Raw genomic sequence first — 12,283 nt, 5'->3', positions numbered from 1 at the left:
CTCTGCTAATAAATTGAGAATGTCACATCTCCCAAACTGCATTATTACCGTTTATAATTTTGATTGTTCATTTGCATACGAAAATTAGTCCTGTGACATGCGTGAATTTTATTTTATTCTTGAACTAATTATAAACAAGAATGCCACATTATTTACATAACTAATTATTGTTCCGTATGTTCCCCTGCTTTTAAATCGGGGGCCCATTCTCCATTGGTTAACTACGCAGATGAAAAATCCAAGAACATTTCTAAAGTTTAGGAACTTGTTCTATTTGCATCAAATACAAATTCCTTTGAATGAGAGATAATATGCTTTCCATTTTAATAGGCCTAAATTAGGTTGATCTTAATTTATAGTTAATTTGAATGAATAATTCCTGTCTACCTGAGTCTGTTTTTTCAGCGGCTCATTGTAAATGTTTATTAACCCATAAATCTGCTGCCTTCCTTTAGGAGGCAATTTTAAGCACCCCCTCCCCCCCCAAAAAAAACTAGAAGGAATATGGTGCAGAGAGGGAAAAAGCACAAGAGCATTTAAGAAACCCTGGTGCAAGTCCCTATGCTGTAAGTCACCTGCTGTGTGCCTTCGGGCAAATACCTAACCCTCTCTGAACCTCGGGTTTCTCGGGCGTTACATAAGTGGATTGAATTAGGTGGTTACTAAGATTGTGACCTCTCTAAGCTTATGTTACTAAGACTTCTCTAAAATTATGGGGTTGTGGGGAGGTGAAAAGGAGGTAGAGAGTCTAGGTATCTTCTCCATCTTGCCTTTGATTATGCATGCATACACAGTCACTTCAGTTGCGTACAACTCTTTGGGACCGTACCCACCAGGCTCCTCTGTCTATGGGATTTTCCCAGCAAGAATACTAGAGTGGGTTACCATGCCCTCCTCCAGGGGATCTTCCCAATCCAGGGATCGAACCCTCGTCTCCTGCACCTCCTGCCTTGCAAGCAGGTTCTTCACCACTGACGCCACCTAGGAAGCCCACCTTTAAATGTACCTGCTCCCAAATCTCTCTTTTAATCAACATCTTAAATTTGTCTCTCCTCATGGGGAGTTGACCCATTTTGTTGGCCACTAAAATAATGAGGAAAAAATTCTACCCAAAAGAGGACTGTAAGGGCTGCCAACCTAATGGCAGGGTTCCAGGCACAATGAACCTTTGGGAAGACAAACACTCTGCAAATCTAATCGCTGGGACTCTGTGCAGACTTCTGTCTGACTCCTTGTGACCCCATGGACTGTAGCCTGCCAGGCTCCTCTGTCCATGGAATTCTCCAGACAAGAATACTGGAATGGGTAGCCATTCCCCTCTCCAGGGGATCTTCCCAACCCAGGAATCGAACCAGGATCTCCTGCATTGCAGGTAGATTCTTTACCAGCTGAGCTAAACTGACCTCTGAAGGTGAGGAAGAAGAGGACAATGATACATACACTGAATGCTTTCTAGCTGTTGCTTCTTTGGATTTTTGCCCAAGAGTCACTACTTCAGGGAAGCTTTCTCTGACCTTCCAGACAAGGCTGAACTCCTCCCTGGAGACTCTCAGAGATTGTGCAACTCCACTCACAGGAGTGATCACAATGGCAATTTCACATTTCTCTGTGTGATTTCTAACTTGACCATTACCACCACCAGCCTACTACCAACAGAGGCAGACACTGTATCTGCTTTTGTCTCCACTATCTCTCTCGAGTCCTGGCACCAAGCCAGCCCTCAATACATATTTGAGGAAGTCAGGACTAAGTACTTGTCCCAGACTACCTTACTGAATCTTCACAAGAATGGGTTCTGCTACCATCATACCCATTTACAGATGAGGAAACCGAGGCTCAGAGAACAGACATTCATTCCCTGCCCGAGGTTACACGTAGAGCAAATGGTAGACCCTGGATCTGAACTCAGACCTGTTTGATACTGAAGAAGCTCAATCTCTGTAACTGTTTATCCCTGATCCAGAGATAGAAGAAAAGGGAGAGGCAACAAGGCTAGAATGAGCAGGTCCTACCTCCAAAAGCCATCCAAAGTTTCTCGTTTTGCCCAGTTGCTTAAAAGGATGCTGACTGGCCTGTGAGGCACTTCTCAGCTGGTAGGGCGAGGGGTGTCTCTGCAGCCCCCAGGCCAAAGGTACGCAAGTTAAACAGTACTGGCACCGGGTAATATTTCTCCATAACTAGTAGCTAAAGACCTGCTTCCCCTGGTGAGAGGTGTAGTCACGGTGCCAACAGCCCAATCCTCCTGCCTCTGACCGCCCCATTTCTGGTTTTAGATTTCCCCTGTTGGAAAAGATGGCCCTCCCTAGGGCAGACCGTCATGCTGCTTCTTAAATTCAGTCATGCATTTACTGAGTGTCCCTGCTTCAGATGCCCCACTGGTTGCTGAGGACAGGAGTAAATAAGATACAATTCTTAAAGTCCACAGCTTAGACGGGGAGTTCTAGGAGAGGGCCCGGATAACATTCTGCCAGACCTTTCTGCCTCCCAGACCCTGTGTCCCCCTCCCTTCCCCCACCCCTGTTAAGGCCACGTGACCCTGAACACCCATCCTCTCAGACATGGCCCCCACCAGAGTTTCCTCCAGAGCATCTATTTTAACTGGTGAGGAGAGGAGAACGAATTCCCCTTTACCTCATCCTAGATTCTGGGGTTCTTTTTGGCCTAAGGCAGGGAAAAACTACCGCAGTCCTGGGACTGCGCACTCAGACTTTAGGCAGTCATGTTCATCATCCTGACGGCTGTAAGGAAATAGCTCATTGTGATATTTTAATATTTATTTATTGGCCGCTTTGGATCGTAATTACGGCACACGGGCTCTTCCTTGCGATGTGTGGCCTTCTCTCAGTTACAGCAGATGGGCTCCAGAACACACAGGTTTTGTAGCTTGTGGGGCAAGGGCTCAGGAGTTGTGGTGTGCTGGCTTAGTTGTCCCTCGGCCTGTGGGATCTTGGGTCCCAGACCAGAGATCAAGCCTGCGTCCTCTGAATTGGAAGGCGGATTCTTAACCCCTGGCCCGCCAGGGAAGTCCCCTCGCTGTAGTTTTGACTTGCGTTTCCCTGATGGTTAGGCGTGTTGAGCGCCTTTTCATGTACCTTTCAGAGCATTATTGTGTCCGTGGGTAACCAATACACACGTGTATATCACGGTATACTTCAGCAAGCAACGTCACGTAAGTCACTTCATCCCCATAACTACATCCATGAAAAGAGATTAATTCCTTTCTCTAGTTCACACAATTAGCAAAGAAAAGCAGCCTTTGTTCTCATATCCATTCCTATGCTCACACAGTACAATAAGCAATTAGCAGGCACCTACTCTGTGCCAAACATTGTTCCAGGAAAAAAATAAAAGACATAAATCCCTGCCCTCAGTGAGCTTAAATTCAAAATCCTTTTTAACATTCATTCAGTCCATCAGTTAGTCAGCCAGTCATACACTCACTGAACACTTAGTGTGTCCAGCACTGCACAGATAAGTCAGGTCTGTTCCTTGCCCTTGAGGGTCTGAGAGTCTCAAAGGGGCAGATACAGCTTAGGTTATTGCCCATCACATCCACAAGACAAGACTCCTAAAGAAAGGAGTAACAGAGACATGAACTCCAAATAAGTCACGAATGTGTGATGAAAATGACACAGGTTTGGTTGAGGGCAGAGGTGGAAGTTAAATTCTTGTTCTCCTGGCCTGGGAAGGATTTTGCATTCACACGATCACCTTTCTGCTAAACTGTTATATTAGTTTGGTCAAACAATCATTTCTGTAATTAAACAGAGGGTGCTGAGGAGAAACTCTGCAAAGGTGTCTTATTTAGTTCTATAAGTGGGACTCCGGTGACCTCTCCCCCTGTCTGTTCAGTGATCAGACAGTGGAAATAGGACCATTAATTGGGTGTTTTAGGTACCGATACAGTTGTCCAAGCAGTCATGGAGCTAAGTGGCCCCAAAGTTGCTGATGAACTATGGTCCACAGCTTAAGGACACAGCCTTTGTTTTTCTAAATCTCATTATCTATTTATTATTCAAAGAGGTTTGGAATTGGAAGGGACCCTAATTAGAACAAGCAGCAACTCTCACTTAGACAACCTTCCTAGAGTGCTTTGGAGAGATGAGGGCCCTCCAAGTGTCTCATAAAAAAAGAAAGAAATGTCCATCAACACCGTACTTATCACTTCATAAGGAAGTGGAACCAAGAAGCAATGAAATACCCACATAAGGAGTTAAGCTCATCAGATCTCGGACATTAATTAGCTGCTACCCTTCTCTGCACTAGAGCTCAGCTAAGGGTATTGCGGGTGGGTGGGGGGGGGGCGGTGGCAGGGAGGCTTATGCGCCTCTGTCAAAGGTCCTTAACTAAGATCTTTGCTCTCTCGATCACCCTGCAGTTTCTTTGGCCCCTTAAACACTAGTTAAGAAAGAAAGGAGGGAGGGGGAAGAGAGAGGGTAAGAGAGAGAGACAGCACTGGAGAAAAACGACTGTTTTGACATGGTTTTCAAGTAATTGCAGTTACCAAGAAAGAAAATTGTTTTCCTTCAGAAAGTCAAGAGAGCACTTACTTCCCCTTCACCTCCCTCAACACTGTTTGTGAGTACAAGGCTGTCAGCCTGTGGTTTTGTTATGAGCAAACTCCCCTGTTGGGATTTGGCCCTGCATGGGCCTTGGGTTGAAGGGACCGTCCCAGGGTCCCTGCTTCAGTGACTCAGGAAGGCTGCTTCTGGTCTCATCAACAGGGTTGAGACAATGGCCAGTTGCCATAATGCCATCACCCCCTAAAAAGAGTACGAGGGCTGAGTGCTCATCTTGGCTCTGCGTTTACAGCTGTGTGACCATAGACAAGCACTCTTCCCTCTCCGGCTCTCAGGCATTACAAGTTCAATGTGAGGAGATAAGGCTGAATGGACTTGAGGTCATCCAGCCCTCTGCGGACATTCTGAAATTCCTCAAGCCAACTTTTTTTCCAGGAGTGAAAGAAATGACCACATTTCTCACTTAAGGTGGCCCAAGAAAGCATTTCTCCACTATTAGGCAACTACTGGGCCAAGCAGCAGAAATGGAAGAATATAAGTCGCTCAGCATAAGAAATATGTCTTTGCCTCCTGTAAGGCAAAATGTTGGCCTTCTGGGACCTTCTGTGTTCACTACTTTACTCACTTCCTGCTCACAGCAACTCTAAGAGGTAAACACTGTTGCAATCCCCAGTTTACAGATAAGAAAACTAAAGCCCAAGAGATGAAGTGACTTCTTCAAGGTCACCTAGAGGAGCTGGTGTTCTAAACCTTAGCTGCTTGAGTCCACATTATTTTCACTAGGCTTCCACACAAGGGTCACTGTGAACATACATCCTGCTCTGATGAGCCCCACTGAGCTCAGGGAGACTGTCCAGGCTCCCTCAGCCCCTCTGAACTGGCTCTGTCCTGACTTCCTGGGTAGCAAGTTCTCACTAAAGACCTCTGCCAACTAGCTTTCCATCTTGGATAAGGTAATGCCAAGCTGCAGTCCCAAGCGCAGGGACCAAACGAAGACTGGTTTTTAATTAGGAGGCCCATGATTGTTTGTTGTGACTTCGATAATAAGCACTGTGAGACCTGGGGAAATCATTACCCAAGCAGAGAGGTAACAAGGCTTGCTTAGGACTCGTGCGTGAGGCCCTACAGAGGCAGAAGAGGGAGGAGGTCCCGTCTCAAGGAGTGTAGTGCTGCTTCCAGGCCCGCGGCGAAGACCAACAGGACCAGACTCCGGTCCAGGAGTGAGGCACTGATCTGTTCCCAGCCCCCTCCACCCAGTGCTCCCAACCGAGAAAAGGAAAGCTACTCTGCCTTCTGCCCAGGTCTGCCCAGCCAGGGAAAGGTCTCTTAGAGCATGGAGTCTCAGAGCTGGAAGGGACTTGAAGACCCAGGTGAAGTCCACCCACTCTCCCCCCAAGCATGTGCCAGCTCCAAACATGACAAAGAATTTTCCTTGATCGAGACAAGGTCTGCGCCCCTGTATTCTCTCTTTAGATGCCCACTGAGCATCACTTGAGTTAAGGTTCTGTATCAGAGATGGGGCTAGATCCTGGGGACATCCTGGGGAACAGAGACAGTCTTGTCTTCACAGGATAGTGACATGTCTCACGTTCCCCAGGTCTGTTCCTTGCCAGATTTAACACATGTAGTTTAGGCACCTGTTTCTTTTAAAACACAGTTCTGGTCACTCTCCAACTTATCATCTCAGAGCTACAAATCTGATACCTATGTCAGTTCCCTGAGAAAAACCACCACACCCCATCCCACCCACCTCATGCATACCCTAGACCCACACTCACACCCGTGCAATTCAACCTTTCAAATGACAGTTACTGAGTTCCTACCAGGTGCCCAGGGGCCAACTGTGAATTCTAAAAAAGCATGAGTTTTGCTTCCCTGGAGCTTTCGGTCTGCTGAGAAAGAGAGGCATTCATCAAACAGGCACAGAATAAACATATTCATACCACTGGTGCCATGCGTGATAGTGGAAATAAAACAGCACAGTAAGGGTAATATGCAGGGGTGGAGACTGACCCAGCTCAGAGGCACTGGGGGCAGGGGAGTGGGGACCTCTAGGATAAAGTGAGCTTTAGATCCAGGCCTGAAGGGTGAGGAGTTGCTGTCACGTGATGCTCAGACAGGATGAGCAGAGGGTGGCCCCAAGGTGGTCATAGGAATGGTCCATCTGAAGACAGGAAGAGGCCTTGAGGTTGGCGTGAGGTTGTTTAGGGTGGAATATCCCAGGATGGGGTTGGCGAAGGAACCAGAGTCACGAGGGTCCTTGTCTGCCAAGCAAAGGCCTTTGGGATTATTTTCCAAGTGCAATGGGAATGCACTGAAAGTCAGAAGCAGGGAATGGTGTGAGCTAATTCACATGTTAGGCCATAGCAGGAAAGAGGCAAGTGTGGAAGAAGAGATAGACAGACAGGAAGAGGGGGCTACTGTGGTGTGCCGTGTCCCCACATCACCCACCCTCCCCCTTCACTCTTTCCACACTCATGGTACAGCTGATGTACAATGTCATGTTAATTTTTGCTGCACAGCACAGTGATTCAGTTTTACCTATACACACAGGTGCATTCTTTCTCATATTCTTTTATACTATTATTACAGGATACTGAAGAGAGTTCTGTATGCTATATAGTAGGGCCTTGTTGTCTACCCATTCTCCATACAGTAGTTTGTATCCGCTAATCTCGAACTCCCAGTCCAACCCTCTCCCACCCCCCGCCTTGGTGACCACAGGTCCACCGTCTGAGAGTCCGTTTCTGTTTCGTAGGTAAGTTCGTTTGTGTCACACTTCAGTTCCATATACAAGTGACGTCACGTGGTACTTGTCTTTCTCTTTCTGACTGACTTCACTTAGTATGATCATCTCTGTGTGTGCTAAGTCACTTTAATCGTGTCCAGCTCTTTGTGACCCCATGGGCCGTAGCCCGCCAGGCTTCTCTGTCTATGGGATTCTCCAGGCAAGATTACTGGAGTGGGTTGCCATTTCCTCCTCCAGGGGATCTTCCCAATGCAGGGATGGAACTTGCACTGGCAGGCGGGCTCTTTACCAGTAGCGCCACCCAACAATCTCCAGGTCCATCTTACTGCTGCAGATATTATTTCATCCTTTTCTGCCAAGTGGTGCTCCATTGTATATGCTGACCACGTCTTCTTCATCCACTCATCTGCTGACGGCCATTTAGGTTGTTTCCAGTCTTGGCTGCTGTGAAAACCGGAGTGCCCACCTCTTCTTGAATTAGAGTTTTATTTGGATATATGCCCAGGAGTGGGATTTCTGAATTATATGGCAACTCTATTTTTAGTTTTTTGAAGAGCCTCCATACTGCTTTTCATAGTTGGGGCACCAATTTATCTCCCCACCAACTGTGCAGGAGGGTTCCCTTTCCAGAGACCTTATTTCTAATCTTTCTGTTTGGTTCCTGGGCCTCAGCCCCGTCATGTATAAAGTGGAGTCTTAAGGAGAAAGAGTAACACATGTATGGGACCTTATAAAGTCTCCTTGAATCAGGATTCTCTGTGTGAGGCTTCTATTCCCTATAGAATTGAACATTATAAAACATAAGGAGCTGCCCATCCCTAGAGGTATTCAAGCAGAAGCTGAGCAACTACATAGATGGGAAACTCAAATGGAAAGAATGAGGCTAACAATTATTTATCTCCTACTATCTGCCAGTTACTGGAACAAGTAAGTGATTATCTACCTTCTTTATGCTTTTAACAAAAATGTGAGGACAAAATTATTAGCCCTCTTTTACAAATAAGAAAACTAAGGTCTATACAAGCAGTGACTAAATTCACTCAGCTGGCAATGAGGAAAGCTAACATGGTCTATATGCTATTTGCTTCCCAAGTGTTATATCATTTCATCTCCCAACAATATTATGAGGACAATGATATGTTGTCCCTATTTCACAAAGGAGAAAACTGAGGCCCAGAGAAGTTAGACCTGGTGTCCCACAGGGAGGAAGTAAGGATGTCTTCATTCTATCTCCAGAGCCCCGATTCTGACTCTCAACACCAAATTCCCTTCTAAAACTTCAACTCTCATTTTCAAAGTCAATTCTGGCTGATCCCAGAGTTCATCCTCTATGTCCTGCCCACGTAGTACCTCCTTGGACCCCTAGGGATCTGTGAACTCCCTTCCTGGATTATTTTCCTAGGCTGCTGTAACAAACCATCACAAATTGGGCAGCTTAGAATCACAGAAATTCATTGTCTCACAGTTCTGAGGCCAGAAGTCCAAAGTCAAGATATGGGCAGGGCCAGGGTCCCTCTGATGACTTTAGGAAAGGGTCTCTTCCAGGCTTCTCTCCCAGCTTCTGGCAGTCCTCAGGCTTGTGGCAGCACACCTGCAGTATTCAGAAAGAGTTCCCTGTGTGTGTCTCCAAACCTCCCCCCTTTACGGGGACATCAGACACACCAGATTAGGGACCCGCCCTACTCCAGTATGACCTCATCTTGACTACTCACATCTGCAGTTGCACTATTTCTGAATAATGTCACCTTTTGAAGTACTGGGGGTTAGGGCTTCAACACAGAGATTGGAGATGGAGACAATTCAACCCATAGCTCCTTCCAATCCCAAGTGTCTCTGCCTATGGGGAAGAGGTGAGTAATGAGGCTCTGATGGACCCTGGACCATTACAGACAACAGGTCCCCTCGGTCTCTTCTGCACCACCCACCAGCCTCACCCCTCTGTCCCAGATGCCCAGGGCTGTGCTTCAGGTCCTGGTATCACCCTGTGTTGGTGACAGCCTGGGGCTTGGCTCCCTCCATGGTGGAGCGGCCAGGAAGCAGGGAGAAGCTCTCATCCCTTCCAGGGGAGGCAGGTGAGTATTTCATATGGCACAGGAGAGCCACCTCCTGCAAATGCAACATGACACCTCATAATGGGGCGATATCAGTACAAATCCGGCCTCGCAGCAGCCCGGAGTCTCCTGGTAATTCCTCACATATTGTGCTCGTGTTACTGTAAATACGATTGCCAAGCTCAGGCCAGCTGATCAGAAAGGATCGCCCCCATTCCTGCAGCTGAGAAGACTGAGACCCGCAGAAGGTAACTGGCCCTAGATCACACAGTGGGTGAATGGTGTCCAGCTGGACAAGAGCCAAAGAAGCAGAGAAGGAATGAGGAAGGTTGGTCCCTGATGCCACATCTGGAAAGAGGTGGGAGCAGGAGAGAGGGGGCTTAATGTGCCAAGCCCTGAGGGGGTGGGATGAGGGAGGGGCGAGGAATGACATGGTTGGAAAAAAGCTAAGTACCAGGGTACAAGCAAGAAAGAAATGGAGCCCAAGGAGGCTACTGAAGTTGGGTGGACTTGGACAAGAAGTGAGTGGGGTGGTGGGGGAGGGAGGAATCCAAAGTCAGGCATCGAGCCGTGGGACCCTGGGTCTTGACAGAGACCAAGCCAGAGGGAGGTTGTTTCATGCTTCCTCCCAACTGGCTCACCAGGAGGAGGGCCAGCCGATGCCTGGGCATGTAGACAGCATCCTATCCCTAGGATAAAAAACAAGCTTCAGGGCAGTCTCCTCTTTTGGCAGAAAATCTGTGGCACTTAAGAAGGCATCAAGACTGGATCCTAGAGATGGGGAGTAGGAAAGAGTGTTGGCTATATTCCTTCCAACCTCCATCTCAGTCCCATTCTCCTTCACCCCCTGCTCTGCTCTGAGACCCAGGAGGAGGCTGACCCACACGAATCATGTCACCTCATCGTCTAACTTGAGGTGAAGTAATGAAGCCAATGGTGGGAGGTGGGGGGAAAGCAGCCTGTGCCAGATACCATAAAGCCAGTGGAAATCTCACTACAAAGAGGAGAGGGGCTTCTTGAAGGTGGCAACATCACAGAGGGAAGAGAGGCTAATAGCTGAAGGCCTATGTGCTCTAATCCGGAGAAGGCAATGGTACCCCACTCCAGTACTCTTGCCTGGAAAATCCCATGGATGGAGGAGCCTGGTAGGCTGTAGCCCATGGGGTCGCACAGAGTCGGACACGACTGAAGCGACTTAGCAGCAGCATGTGCTCTGTTCAGGCACCTGGATTCAGCCTTGCCTGAAAGCCTGCTTCGAAAGCTCTCAATTTGATGATCCAACAAATTTCTTTCTTCCCTAAAGCTAATCTCTGCATTCAAAAAGAGTTCTGATGGGACTTAAACTTCCAATCTTTTTCAGATTTTATATTAACATTCCATAAATGATATACGTAAACAAGCAGAACAGAGTCCTGACAGGCTTGGGTGATCTTGCGGTATTATAAAATGAGCAGCTCACTTGGGATTGGTCTGTCCAGTGTTTTAATCATAGCTCTGCATAAGCCTGGACAAAAGACATCAATCTCCGAGGCTATTCTTTCACACCCACAGACTCCCGGAGAAAAATTAAATAAAATAACACCTATACAAGCATCTAGATTATAGTAGATGCGCCCAATAAATGAGTTTACTGTGAACTCTCTCCCCTTTCTCCTAGGACCCTAACAAGAGAAAGTGTGGACCTCAGCACTGATGAGTTTGTAAATTTCATGAGACAACCCCATACACTGTCTTACACCGTCATGCTCTCTCCACCCCTTGGAATGTTAATGAAAAGCTACCATCTTGTGTGATTTCTGTGCAAATGGCATGACATTGCTGGGTCTCAGTTTTCTCAAGTATGTTGCTTACCAACCGTTGTGAAAATGAAACATGTACAGTATTAGAACAGGGTCTGGTACATAATACACGCTCAATAAATGCTGATTGTTTTATTGGTGGAGGTGGTGGTTTTACTAATAAGTCCTGTTACTGTCTCTGAGCACCTGCTCTGATTTTGTGTACACACCATCTCATCATCTAGATCTTGATAACACGACCCTGTGAGGTCGGTAATGATGTTCCAACTGCACAGATGGGCTACAGCTCAAAGAAACTGAATTACTTACCTGAGTGTTGGAGCTGGGATTTGAATATTTGTGCCCTAACCCAAGCACAATGTATTTAAGGACTACAGGCATCGCCTTCCCAGAGTCCCCACTCACGTTTCACATTCAGCCAGCCACAATCTCTGAACTTAGAAAGGCATCTTTCTGGCACTCGGCAGGTGCAAGCCCTCCAGAGAAGCTTCCCAAGTCTGCTCCTCCAGCCATCATCTCCCTTTGCAAACACACTTTCTGTTCATGTGAATGAAACCCGCTAACTGGTATGGTGTCTGCTCTAATTATAGGCTCTCCAGCCTGTGCCAAGAGGAAGCTGGTTAGTGTACACTTGAGTAGATTTCAAATCGGATTTTGTGAGTCCCCGGCATGAGGGAAGGAGGCCAAGTTCTCCTCCGGAAGAAAATAACGGGAAATGCTGGCCCATATGAGCGTCCCCGGCTCCTCGCCTGCTGGAGCAGGTGATGCCTTTGCTTCCCGGGTTACAGAGTCCTCTTTCCAGCTCCTTTTCCTCTGTTTCTAGCCTTTTTCAGGAGCTGGGAAGCTGGGGGAAGGAATGGGAGAGGCAACCCGCGGTGCTGAAATGGAGGAACTACAGCAAAGGGCAAACAATGCCTTGGAATCAGAGGAAACTGAATTCTGAACACAGCTCTGCTTCATTTCAGCTTTCACTGCCTTTCTGAGTCTCAAGCTCCTCATCTGTCAAACAGTACTTTCTCTACAACGATGCAAGGATGTGTGTTATTGTGTTTATTCAACATTTATTCAATATTTCCAGTGTGACCTATTTCATGGTGCATTATACCCATTACAGCTATGAATAAGATGCTTTCCTGGGAGCTTTAGAACTCCTGGTCCAGCAAG

The 12,283-nt window shown here is 47.2% G+C and overlaps 1 long non-coding RNA gene across 1 annotated transcript in view; it reads right to left on the bottom strand.

The window, feature by feature from the left end:
* Window positions 1–8,884, bottom strand: part of LOC132342642 (uncharacterized) — a 120,252-nt gene extending 111,368 nt beyond the window's left edge. Inside the window, exon 1 of the long non-coding RNA XR_009491108.1 lies at window positions 8,733–8,884. This is a non-coding gene — a long non-coding RNA (uncharacterized lncRNA). The remainder of the gene's footprint in view (window positions 1–8,732) is intronic.
* Between the last annotated feature and the right edge of the window lie 3,399 nt (window positions 8,885–12,283).

This window comes from Bos taurus, chromosome 17 (assembly GCF_002263795.3).
Source record: "Bos taurus isolate L1 Dominette 01449 registration number 42190680 breed Hereford chromosome 17, ARS-UCD2.0, whole genome shotgun sequence".
NCBI lineage: Eukaryota > Metazoa > Chordata > Mammalia > Artiodactyla > Bovidae > Bos > Bos taurus.
This window is presented reverse-complemented; position numbering and strand designations above follow the sequence as displayed.